The sequence below is a fragment of the Mustela erminea genome, chromosome 12 (assembly GCF_009829155.1).
Source record: "Mustela erminea isolate mMusErm1 chromosome 12, mMusErm1.Pri, whole genome shotgun sequence".
NCBI lineage: Eukaryota > Metazoa > Chordata > Mammalia > Carnivora > Mustelidae > Mustela > Mustela erminea.
In genome coordinates, this window is record NC_045625.1 from 83407857 (window position 1) to 83421047 (window position 13191).

Genomic DNA, 13191 nt, shown 5'->3' on the forward strand with positions numbered 1-13191 from the left:
TGCACTCCTGGACTATCCTTACCCTCATTTTCTTCCCTTGATCCCGTGTTCAGTTCAGTTCTGTCCAAGTCCTGACCCATGACCATCAAACTTTCACACTTACCCGGATTTCCTTGGATTGACCAAGATACTGTCCAGGGAATGTCCGCCTCTGGCTCTTTCCTGCCCTACCTTTCAAATATTTATCATCAAAGAGGTAGGCATTAATCTGGGTCTGGAGACACAAGGGTGAGGAAGAAAGGCAGGTTCCTTTTCATTTGTGGGATTAGGCTAACCTTACCATGGTATGTTTTATTTTATTGAGATCTAGAGGGGAGAAGAGACAGAGATTTTCATCCAAGGAATGGGTTGCAAAACCATGAAGTGTTAAAACCATGGCTAAGGTGAGTAGACGCCCAACCCCAGTCTCTTTGCAACACCCTGGTCAAAGTAAGGGACCCCCTGCCTCATCCCCATCACCAACACATAGACCCTCACTGTTTCCTTTCCAGTGTGTCCTCTCTTGCACATCCCAGGGCCCCGCTGTGAGTTGTCCAAGGGAACCTCATGGACTACCATTTTCCATGGGACTTCTCTTCGGTGTCAGATCCTACACTTTGAGCTGCTAAAATGACAATCCCAGTGTCAATTCTTTGCTCTCTCTGAGTCAAGCCCTGGGCTCTAGACACTGTGGTTGCCCTAGGATGGAGTCAGAATGGCCAAGTTGTCCCTCTTTAGTCTAGAAAAGGATTGTATTTATTTTCTTCAGCATGCGGAGGACGTAAAAAGGAGTCAGTGCTCATTCTGTGTTACTTACGTCTCCGGTCAGCATACAGCAAAAGTATTTTTAGATCGATGTAATGTGTAAGATGCAAACCGCCTTCCCTCTGAACTGGTGGGTCCATGACCTTATAGTACGCTTCAGAAGCACCTGGAAGGCTTGTTGAAACACAAGCTGGACCTCGTGTGGGCCTCGTTGGGACCTCTCCCCTGAGTGCCAGATTCAGTAGTTCTAGGTGGGACCGGACAGATGGGCTTCCGGGGGAGTGCTGGCTGTGCGGGTCAGGAGACCGTGCTTGACCACACATTTCTACTGTTTCCATATGCCCTAAGAGAAATACTAAGTGAACTGTCTCTGAATCCTTGTCTTTTTGTAGCCTGAAGTATTGTGCAGTGTGCTCCCTTACCTTCCGTGCTAAGAACGTAAGAGCTGCCTTGACTACCAAATACTCCTCCTTGAGAGCCCAGGTCAAGCTTCGCTCATTCAGTGTCCCACCACCAACCGCCTCACACCAGCCTTCAACCTCCAAAATTACATGGCAGCTTGTTGGAAGTTAATTCCTCCTCAAACTCCATGCTAACCAAAATAGGTCCCATAAGCTCCTTGAGAAAAGGTTCACCTCTACTCACAGATTCTACTCTGTATTTCCAGCCGTTTGGGTATATCAGAAGACACCAGAGCTTTGCCACATCATAATTCTGCCCCATGCAAGTAAGATACGTGCTCTTCGAGTCCCTGCACTTGTCTGAATAAGCTCTGTACTTGGTAAATGATCACTAAAGCAGGCTCCAACACCGGACTGCTCCTCTCCATGTCCCGTGGGCGTGTGGAGGAGGAACCAGCAGGAGTGGCATGGTAAAAAATGGTAAAAATAAAGCACTTCAAAGGCTGTAAGCTCCTTATAATAATAAACACTATACGATTATTAAAGAGGAGAAAATGCATGCTAATCATCACAGACTACAGGAAAATCTCCCCCAAACTCTGCTATTCTACAGAACAGTGGGAAACAAGGCTCGGCTTTTACCCATGTGTGTTGGCAAGGTAGACACCCGCGGTTGTCATGACTTGTTTGGTGTGCCTTTCCTCGGGAGACCACAGGAAGGAAATGACAATCTGCTCTCAATGTCAGGTATCACAGACGCTGTCTACATGTTCAGAAAGGTTATGTAAGGTCATACCCTCAAGTACCACCTCCTTATTATTATTATTTTTTTTAACTCCATGCAAGGTTTTGTTGCTTGAAGCAGGCTCCCTGCCCAGTGTGAGCCCAGTGTGGGGCTTGAACTCAAGACTCTGATATCAAGACCAGAGTGGACATCAAGAATCAGACACTTGGCAGACCGAGCGCCCCAAGCCCCAGCCCCCCAATGCAGGTTTTTTTTTAATCTTTTTTTTTAAGATTTTATTTATTTATCTGACAGAGAGAGATCACAAGTAGGCAGAAAGGCAGGCAGAGAGAGAGAGGAGGAAGCAAGCTCCCTGCTGAGCAGAGAGCCCGATGAAGGACTCGATCCCAGGACCCTGAGATCATGACCTGAGCCGAAGGCAGCGGCTTAACCCACTGAGCCACCCAGGCGCCCCCAATGCAGTTTTTTAACCTGAGTTTATTTCAAAAGAAAACTACGTCTCTAAGTGTAAATGAAAACTCAGTATCACTTGCCATAAATAGGAGGGAACTATGAACATGTGTACAACACAGACAAAACAAGGCCATTAACCCCCAGCGTGATTCTCTTGCCTGCCAAAGTCAAAGATTTGCTCTCTCTTTGTTAAGAGGAAGTCGGGAGGGAAGAGGAGCAGGTGTTACAGAGGTGTTTGAAAAATGTCAAAACCCAAAGATAAGACGAAACAAAGAACAAAGAAAATAAAACTTAAAATACGCATTAATGCCACAGTGAGACCTTCTCCTCCACATAATCCTGATGAATCAAACACTTTGAAACATAATTTCCTTACGATGTGCTCTGGATTCCAAATCCCATTTTGTCCCTTCCTTGCCCTGGGTCTTCTGAGCACCCTGAGCCTCAGGTATGTAGCACACAATGAGAAAAGCCTCGGAGATTTAGACAGAACACACATGAACCCTGGCACACAGTAGGTGTTCCAATCATTATGGCAATGGTTGCATCTTGGGGGCAGAGAACAGTCATATTTTAACATACCTTGGGTCTGTGCCGCACAGAAAGCCCACACGGTCTCTCTCGTGTTCCTGCTTCAGCCGGACCAGGGCAGGCTGGGACGGGTGACAAACCACATTCAGCAGCGACAAGTGACGGCAGGAGGGTTGTTGATATGGGGAATGTGCTCGTCCGCCAGAGGACCTAAGTAAGGGGTAAGGAGAGACGGAAACTTCAAATTTGAATACCTGAAAACTGTAGGGAAATAAGAGAGATCCCAGAATCCATTTCCCCCTCAGGTTATGGGTCAGGACCCTGAGCCTCGGGGTAGTCAATGACCAGTGACAGGCAGTGATAGGCAGTGACAGGCAGCCAGAGCCAGGCCCCTCCTGCCACACTACACTCTTCCCACTGGTGCCCTCAGCCTCCTCCCCTACCAGCCGCTGCAGGCCGCTCAAAGCTGCAAGGCACTCAAGACCTGTAACTTTCAGTTCCCCGCTCTGGGCTCCAAAATCTTCATTTTCCAAACAAGTATTGGCCTCCATGCTGTCTACTAATTTGCTAGAACAGTTGTAGCCTTTCTTAAAGACCAGAAAAATGTGACCATTTGCCAAGCCCTGATTTCATCCAATTTCCCCCCTGCCCTGCCCCACATACACCCTCAAAAATCCATACCAAAGGAAAATAGTTCCCTTTAGAGCTCTGGTCTGTCTCCAGGGAATCAAAGTTCCCTGGAGACATCACTTGCTGGGCTGCCTGGGGTGGAAAGGCGTCTGGCCTTCACAGCCCCCTCCTCATAGGAGAATGAAGACGAGGAGGACCAAACAGGAGCATGAGGGGCAGGTTAAAACCTCAGTGAGGTGGGGTGCATAGAAGTTCCAGAAACATCAGGAATGGGAAGCCGTGACATCTCTCTCACCTAGAGAGGCTGGGGGAGGGGCAGGGAGACAGAGGAGAGAGACAAGAGGGAGATAAAGTTTTCAGCATTAAATCTCGTGCTCATTTTGGGACCCCTTCTCATAAAAGGGCCTGGGTCTTTGGGGTGGTGGGGTGGGAGGGAGTGGGGGGTGGGGGTGGAGAGCAGGATTTTCATACCAGGGTAGCACATGGATGCCCACCAGGAACTGGCTGGGAAGGTAAAGGAACGAGACACTGGCCAGGTGGGGGTCAAGCCCGCTGGGGGGGGGGTACCTGTCCCTTTTTAAAAAGGCAGCTCAGGTGCATCTCCTTGGTGGATACTCAGCCCCACCATGGACGCCATATTCCCAGATGGGCCCATTATTAAGATTTTGTCTAGCTTTCTGCTTTCTGCAGAGCTGCCCTGGGCCGGTGTCCGTTGACCTGGGCCTTCCTGCCGGGTTCCGCCAGCAGGGGTCACCAGAGGGCGCCGGGAATGGCCGGGGGGTGGGTACAAGGGTCTTGAGGCCTCCCTCTGGCTTCTTGGAACCAGCAGCCTCACCACACCGTCCCGTTCGCCCCAGCAACAGCAGCTGGTGTCGGATCCCAGCTGACCTCCCCGCTCCAGACCCAGCCCGGCTGCGCCCACAAAAGTACCAGCAGCTGCCGGGGCTCGCTTTCTCAGGGGCCCGGCTCCACAGACCCCCTTCTGGGAGCCTCTAGATTTGGGGAACCTCCCATGGGGCCCCTCCTTCCTCCAGCGCCAGGAGTGGGGGCTGCTTCCTGCCCTCGCTACCCGCCGGTCCCTGTATCCTCTGTCAGCCCGGCCAACACCGGCCTCACCGGTCCCTGATACTGAATGTCTCTGTTGCAACACCCAGTGTGGGTTTCCTTTCCCGGACTGGACTCTGACTGGTCTGCGAATCCTCATTCTTCAAGAGAAGCCCAGTATCTAGATTACTTTGTGGAAGTTATTCCCCCCGATTTTTTGTGGCGGGGGGAAACCAGGACGTGTGTCCTAAGACCAGAAGGAGCACAAGAGAAGATGGGCCCTGCGGGAGGTCTGGCCTTGGTCATGTCTGCAGGACGCAGTACGTGAACCTCCATAGCCTGTCCCAAGCCTTTTGGGAACATGCAATTTTTTTTTTCTTTATTAAAGTATAACATGTCCCTTTAGCTGTTCCTCCTTCCGCAGCTCGACCACGTTTGTCTGGTCAGCAGGCCGGTCAGCACAAGTCCGAATCACGTCAGAGGGGAGATACGGGGAGGCAGGGGTCAACCACATTGTAATATTTAACTATATTACTTAAGAGCAACTGGAGAAAACTCATTTTAATTCTCAACTTCAAAGAAAGGCCAAGGTGATTACGGTAGCATCCCCTGGGGCACATCCTGAGGTATCCTGTTTTGGAGCGCATGGCAAAGGAGCCCGGCTGTCAGAAGTCAGGGGCCTGACTTGTTAGCAGGCCTGGCACTGACGGGCGCAGAAGGACAGAAAAAGGACAGACGGCAGTGTCAATGGGAGAGAACCACACTACTTCTGGTGTCACGAAGTCACAGTTCGGAATGTGAGTTCTCACTAATACACAGACAGGTCAACTGGAGAGTGAACCACTGTAGGAACCTGATTAGCCAGGATCTTACTGTCAAGATGAGCAACAGAATCACAGTCTCTGTGAATATATAGGCTTCCGGGAGACACAGGACCTGCAGCCTGGGTGGCCAGCCCTTATTTGGAATAGTAAACAGGTCCAAACCTCCCAGAGTATTTCAATGGGCAACATCTCACTCGCAGACAATCTCTTGTTCTTAAAAAAAAAAAAAAAAGGAATATTGCAGGTGGTCCTCATAGTTAAAGAAATGTCTTCTTGAACACTTATTTTATCTATCTAAAAAACAAACTACTGCCATAGACTAGCTCCCGGGTTTGGTACTGTGGTTCCCCGACAAAGAGACAAAGCAGATGCGGGCCTTGCCTGAATGAAGCTTGTAGTCTTGGGGTGGGGGTGGGGGAAGACCTTAGAACCAGTAAATAATTCCAGTTATGCTGCATGCACTCTATGCTGAAAAGACTTAATCTCATCCAGGAGCCCAGGACAGCCTTCCTAAGGAGTTATCAGCTTTCTGAGACTTCAACAAATAAGAAAGGTTTGATGCATTAAGAAATGACAGAAGAGAGTTTCTGAAAGGAAAAGCATTTCCAGGGGACCCAAATCGGAGGCAATACAGTACGAAGGAAAGGTTGAGGGCAGCCCCGACTGGGAAGCAGGAGGACCACACAGGGGAGATGGTCAGGAGATTGTTACCGAGTTCCTTCCCTGCCAGGTTATTGATTGGTGGCTTTACCCTTCAATTTAACAGGAAGTGACACGGTTAATAGGACCTTCTGGCTGCAGCCCGAGAGCAGATTGGAAAGGAGATAGGGCCAAGAGGAGTTGTGGAAAGGCTGAGTTAGGTAGGGAGAGGACAGTGCTTTGATCAAAACCCTAGCACCAACAGGGAATCGAGAAAGATACCTTTGAAAGAGACATAGGAGTGAAAAAAACAAAACGTGGAGACAGAGTATGTTGGTTGTAAAGGACCAAGAATGACTCCCAGGGTTCCCTTTGCCTTGAGGTGGGTGGATGCGAGTGCCCTTTCCTGATGCAAGGAGGAGGGGGAGGAGGTGGAGTGGGTGTTGGGTGAGCACAAGGACTTGGCCTGCCGAGCTTTCTGGCTGCACCTGTGGGGTAGCTAGGGGAAGGTAGAGGTTTCGATCTGGCAGAGATACGCAGGTAGAAACAGAGGGAGAGAAGCTTGAGAATCATAGCAACATATGAGAGCACAGAAACCTGTGGTTCTCCGACTCTCCTGATGAGGACCTCCGATAAGAAATACATGTTCTATCACTCATGCACCACAAATGACAATCCCCCTAATTCTTACCTCTGCCACATGTGATGTGCGGTGATACTCTGTTCTTTCTCCCGACGTGGGTCACAGCCTTCTGGGTTGATTGAATGACCGGACAGGGAGTTACTATCCTACAGCGTGAAAACTCTACTTAGGAGAAGGGCGAAGGAGAAGACCGGAGGGTCCCAAAGAGAGCCCGGCCAGATTCTTTCGTTCAAGACTCAACTAGACTAGGTGGTGCCTAGACCAAAGAGAGGACCCAGCAGAGAGGGAGGTGGAAGGGGCCAGGGAGATCCCCTGTTACGCTTCTACGAGGAATATACCATCCTTAGCAGGTAAACTCTGGATCCACGAAGCCACAAGTTCCCCCCTTAGGTTGCTTTACCAGAGCAAAAACCATACCCTCATCTCCTCCCCCTCCCCGCGTTCCCTTTTATCTTGTGGACCCGGACGGTTCACATGACTCGCCCCAAGCCAATCACTGGCTTAGAAGGTACAATTACCACGGTGGGCTCAGGCTGGTGAACAAATTCACGCTCATCCTACGAGGTCGCAGGGGGATTATTGGCCCCAAACACCGTGGGGGAAACACCTGACTTTTAGGGCACTACAAGGAAGCAGCTAGGTGAAGCAGTTACCCAGACGGCTTGCTGAAGTGTGGTTCAGGGAGGGACCAGCAACATTGGCATCACCTGGGAGCTCTTAGAGCTTCCAGATTGTGAACCTTCCCCGCACCTGCCGAATCAGAATCTGCACGGTCTCCAGATTCGCAGGTGGCTCGTGTGGCGCAGCCGTTTGAGAAGCACTGGCTGAGAGCACTAGGACTCATGGGGGTCTACCATATTGTCCTGCTCTCCGTCCATTCCTTCTCCCACTTGTTCATCGGTCACGAACCCCCGACTGCCGTGCATGCTTTGCAAGGTTTTGCCTAACTGACCCAATAGAGTCTCCTTTTATTTCCGGCACAAGGAAGCAGAGCAGAGTTTTAGGGTAAACACTGTGAACTCCCAGCTTGGCCCAAGTCAAGCCATTAATATCATTCCTTCTGGACACCCTGTTCTGTTTCCATGAGGTGTAAAATCCCAGTCCAGGGCTGACAATATCCCTCGGCTGCTGGAAAGTTCTGTATTCTTTAATAGCCCTAGACGGGACTGGGGGATTTGTTTGCTTTTTGAATTTTGTTTGTTTTCTAGTATAGCTCCTTTTACTGAGTCGACTGAGGCTTGTAGACTCGAGAACTCCTACCTACAGGCACTATGTGTAACCCTCTCCCCGAGGCCCCTGCAGATCTGAAGGGTTGGGACAAACTCTCATTTAGTGACTTCTGTCCAGGATTGGAGGCTCTGAGCTCCTGAGACCCATGAGAGGGCCTAGAAAAAAATTGCAGAGAAAAGACAGATTTGGTTAAAGAATTGGAAGATCAAACCTAAAATGAAACGTTAAAACAATTAATGCAGCAAAGGCTGGAGAAAGGAAGACAGAGAAGGCATTAAACATGTAGAATTGGATGAAACTTTACTGGGCTTCAAACGAGCAGCTCTCTTCTGGAATTTTCGTTCTTTGTTTAAAACAAAACAAAACAAAAGACGCTGGGGCACCCGGGTGGCTCTGTAGGTTGAGCTTCTGACTCTTGATCTCAGCTGGGGTCTTGATCTCAGGGTCGTGAGTTCAAGCCCCGCCCCGGGCTCTACACTAGGCATGGAGCAAACTTCAAAAAATAGTGTGGATACTCAGAATTTGAGTGTCAAAGGACTAATGCATGACGCCTTTCTCGAATTTCTTCCTACTCATTCATTCCTCCATCTTCATCGATCACCTGGTGCATACGAGGCATTCTGCTCTGAGAGTGCTGTCATTTTACCCTAAGTGACACGAGACATTCCCTGCGAAGAATGGTGAATATGTCAAGATGGCAGTTCACTGGAGACAACGCTGATTCATCTGAGAGTCTCTGAGATAGCGGCTGATTAAATATAGCAACGTCAGGATAAAGGACCGTTTCCTTACATGGTGCAGACACTTCCACGATCTGCTTCCAAGTGGCTTTTCCTGTCCCTGATTTCACGGATTGTCTTACCCACCAGCCTCTCCTTCCCACCCCTACACCCATCTTTGCTTGAACGTGCCAACTCCTTTCACACAGTTCCCTTAGTTGGAAGAGCTTTCTCCCTAAAATATCCTTCGATGGTTGAAACTCTTCAAGCTTTTAAAGCTCGGCAGAGGCTTCTTGCCACTTAAAATTAACAGTGAAATTAAATCAATTAAAAATGAACTCTTTCTTCTGTATTCCTTTCACATGATGCTTATTCTAGTTTGGCACTTACTCTTCTTCGCATTAAGGTAGCTTTTTTTCTGACTCAGAGGTAAGCTTTCTAGGAGCACAGACCATGTCTTATTCTTTGTGCTCCTCCCAACACCTGGCTGCTTACCTGTGGATAGAGTTAGTGCTGCTCACCAAATAGTTCTGACTATTAGGGTCTTCTGGGCTAGTAGGTTTGCCCTTCTTGGACTCCAATGGTTGGTTAAGGACGTGTGGTCCATTGTCACCAAAGAGTAGTATGTAAAGTGGTGTATGACATCTTAAGCCAAAATTCTAATCACCAATGCAAGACCTTTCAGCTTTATCTTTTCTCCTGGCTGTTGTGACTCTTAATGTTCTAGAGAACAGCTCCTCCCTCAGCTGGGATAATGTCAACTTATAGCAGACCCGCAGCTGATCCATGATGGACATGTTGAGTGCACAAGACCTAAATGTTTGTTATTTATGCTCATTGACATCTAGGGTTGTTTGCTATGAAGCAAAGCCTAGCCCATTGTGAGGGATATACTTACAAATGGGAGGTGATCAGTAAATGCTGCAAGTCTGTAATTGTTTAAAAAACCCATTAGAGGTGGGGCACCTGGGTGGCTCAGTGGGTTAAAAACCTCTGCCCTCAGGTCATGATCCCCAGGGTCCTAGGTTCGAACCCCATGTTGGGCTCTCTGCTCTGCAGGGAGTCTGCTTCCTCCTCTCTCTCTCTGCCTGCCTCTCTGCCTACTTGTGATCTCTGTCTGTCAAATAAATAAATAAAATCTTAAAAAAAATTTTTTTTAATCCATTAGAGGGGCCCCTGGGTGGCTCAGTGGATTAAAGCCTCTGCCTTTGGCTCAGGTCAGGATCCCAGGGTCTTGGGATCGAGCCCCGCATTGAGCTCTTGTGATCTCTCTCCCTGTCAAATAATAAATAAAATCTTTTTAAAAAAATCCATTAGAGGGGCACCTGGGTGGCTCAGTGGGTTGAGCCCGCTGCCTTCGGCTCAGGTCGTGATCTCAGGGTCCTGGGATCGAGTCCCGCATTGGGCTCTCTGCTCAGCGGGGAGCCTGCTTCCCTCTCTCTCTCTCTCTCTCTCTGCCTGCCTCTCTGCCTACTTGTGATCTCTGTCAAATAAATAAATAAAATTTAAAAAAAAATCCATTAGAAACAGCAGTTCATAATTTTATCAACTGTAACCTAACCAAGTAAAATTCTCAGCCTTAAAGTCAGCTGTCGAGGGAGGCATGGTAAGGTAAGATGAAGACTGCAGGATATGCATCCAGCGAACTGTTGGTTGGCAGACGGGCTCTAAATGACCTTGGTCGCTGATCCTCTGAGCCATCGGCCTCTTGCAACCCCAGCCGGAACTTATATTTATCTTGCAAGTTGTTGTGAGAATTAAAGATAGTAAATGAATGGTAACTGGCACGTGGTGGAACTCAATACATGACAATTACAGTTGTTTTAGCTATGTTTCACATCCAGCCATGGGAAAAGTGAGAAATCTGCTAAAACTGCACTTATTTCCATTGAAGCTGTTATTCCCTACCTAAGGATCAGAGGCAAGATTTCCCTTCTGTCCTTCTTTCACTCGTCTTTCAAAAAATAAACAAATTTGGGCCCTTATTGATTTTTTTTTTTTTGAAATGTGGGGCTACTATATGTGTTCAGATAGTAATTTGTGGCTAAATCTCAGTTTCTTGTTGAAAAATAGGGGTTCTTAATGAATTATTCATTTTTCCCTCTGTACTAGACACCAGTGACTCATCTTAAATAATGTATTAAAAAAGAGGAAGAGAAAAAAAAATTAGACCCTGCACTTGTTTTTCAGTTTTTGTGGGGAGAAAAAAAGGAATCATCTGCTTGTGACAGTCTCAGTTATATTTATAAAATTTGAAAAATTATCCCGGGTTCAATGATAAAATCTTTTCTGTGAGTACGGTGTTGCCTTTTGCCTTTTTGTCTTGATTTCCAACACTCGCTTAAGTACTCTGCATCCCAATACACATAAATAAAGGTAACACTCTGCATGTCACCATCCCCCAAGAACTTACAGTTACTGTCATGGCATTTTTACAAGTTGATGACACTCCTGGCTGTGAGCTGATGTCACTTCAGTCCCTCAGTGTAAACAGAGAATGACTCATCCTTTTGGGGCAGTAAATAGCAACATGGGTAGATGAACATCATCTTTAGACTTGTTAATACACCTGTAATGTAGAAACACATCCCCTCCGAAATACTTTATACGTATTTTGATATGTGCTGCAAGAAACATTGTATCCCAAAGATAGGTTCCAATTTCGAGGGCTTTAATAAGAGGAAGGAAACTCTGAACATCATGGTTCCCAGCCCAACTAAGGATCCACTTCTGCAAATAGCACCAAAAAGTAGGAGAGGGAAAATCAAGTCAGAAGACAGGAATGACTATATTAGTCTTATCCTCTCCCCAGATAACCTTCTTTCTTGGTCTCACTTCATCTCCAATCCTAAGTCTCTGCTTTGGTTCTGACCTATACAACTTGAAAAGAAAAAAAAAAAAATTCAGATTGAGTAAGGAGCACTTAGAGCTACGTGGGGAAGATATTTCAGTTAATCTTCAGAATGACCTTTTTCTCTGTCTTTAAGGACCTTATTATTCAGTGCCGAGGAAATAAAGAAAATCAGTAATTACACTCCAGCCTGATGAACTAGGAAGGCTCATTCAAACATGCCATCATGATGGGGTGCCTGGGTGCTCAGTCAGGTAAGCATCCAACTCTTGGTTTTGGCTCAGGTCATGGTCTCAAGGTCTTGGGTTTGAGCCCTGTGTCAGGCTCCACGCTCAGTGCGGAGTCTGTTTGAGATTCTCTCCTTCTTTCTCTGCCCTTCTTCCTGCTTGCATACACGCGCTCTAAATAAATAAAGTCTTTAAAAAAACAAAACAGAAATGTGCAACCATGAAAAATAATGTTTCCAAAAACATATGTTGTGCTAGTGAAAACAGTAAAATACAAAATTACATAGATGGTCTGATCTTAATTTTATAAATAATATCCACTAATGTCCTTATATACTCAGAAAACATTTCGGATCAGATTGGCCGACTGAGCCCACCTGTCTACTTTTCCTCCCTCCCCAAATTCCACTGAAATGCCAAACAAGAAAAGTTACAATTGAAGATTGGATAATTTGATGATTTCCTAGAAAACAGAACAAAGAGAACTGGATGGACAGAGCAGAAAAGCTTTAAAAAAAAAAAGTCCAGGAAAGGGGTACTTCAAAGTAAGAGCTATTAGTCCACTAACTAGAGGAACTTCAAGCTCAGGGTTAACTGGCACAGTGTAGGGAGGGGCCCTGCCAATCATTATCTGGTCAATAAATTAAAAGATTGCATTATGAACCCCTGGGCCTGTCACAATCTGCCCATGTCCCTCATCTGCTGAATATCTGGAAACAGTGGTGTTTGCTTCCATGTTAAAGCCTCATAACTGCTTTAGAAGAGAAGTAGCGCAGAATTTACTAACTCTATACATACCACAGCAGGAATCACGGTGGGAAGAGGTGACAAGAAAAAGAGAGCATGAGACAATTCTGATATGGGAGGTTCCCAGACCTCATATGCTGGGGAGAGAAACCTCCCAAACCAAAATCATCTACCTGCACACCCTGAAAGTTGGCTCCTATCACCAGAACGTTCATTTGCTGGGATGAGTACGGCGGCCATAAAATGCAGAAGCAGCCATGTGAAAGAAACACACAGACTTCTAGATCATTAAAAATATAATCACCATTCCTTAAAAGTTGATCCGAATAACCAAATGGGCACAGGTGAATATTAAACTAATGAGTTGGAACATTTGGCTAAGAAGGGACTCTTCCAGAACACAGTGCGGAGATAAAGAAATTTCCAAAATCTCCCACATCTGTTTAAAGAGTTGATGAAAGAAGGAACAAAGGGATCTGAGGGGTTTGAAGGGGCGGGGGGCGGGAGGTTGGGGGAACCAGATGGTGGGTATTAGAGAGGGCACGGATTGCATGGAGCACTGGGTGTAGTGAAAAAATAATGAATACTGTTATGCTGAGAATAAAAAATAAATTAAAAAAAAACCAGAGATGACTGCTGATTAGTGCTGAAGAAATATAATGAACTTGTAGATTTTTATGTATGTTATTTGTTCCAATTCATTTCAGTTGCTGAAATTCTGGTGCTTGGATTGTCACATCTTGGACTGGTGCACTGATCCTCA

General features: G+C 46.9%; 1 long non-coding RNA gene across 1 annotated transcript in view; it reads right to left on the reverse strand.

Moving 5' to 3' along the window:
* The window catches only part of LOC116571098, a 42652-nt gene extending 38722 nt beyond the window's left edge, over positions 1 to 3930 (reverse strand). Inside the window, exons 1-2 of the long non-coding RNA XR_004277707.1 lie at positions 3556 to 3930; positions 2926 to 3084 (exon numbers count right to left, since the gene is read on the reverse strand). This is a non-coding gene — a long non-coding RNA (uncharacterized LOC116571098). The remainder of the gene's footprint in view (positions 1 to 2925; positions 3085 to 3555) is intronic.
* Positions 3931 to 13191: the final 9261 nt, after the last annotated feature.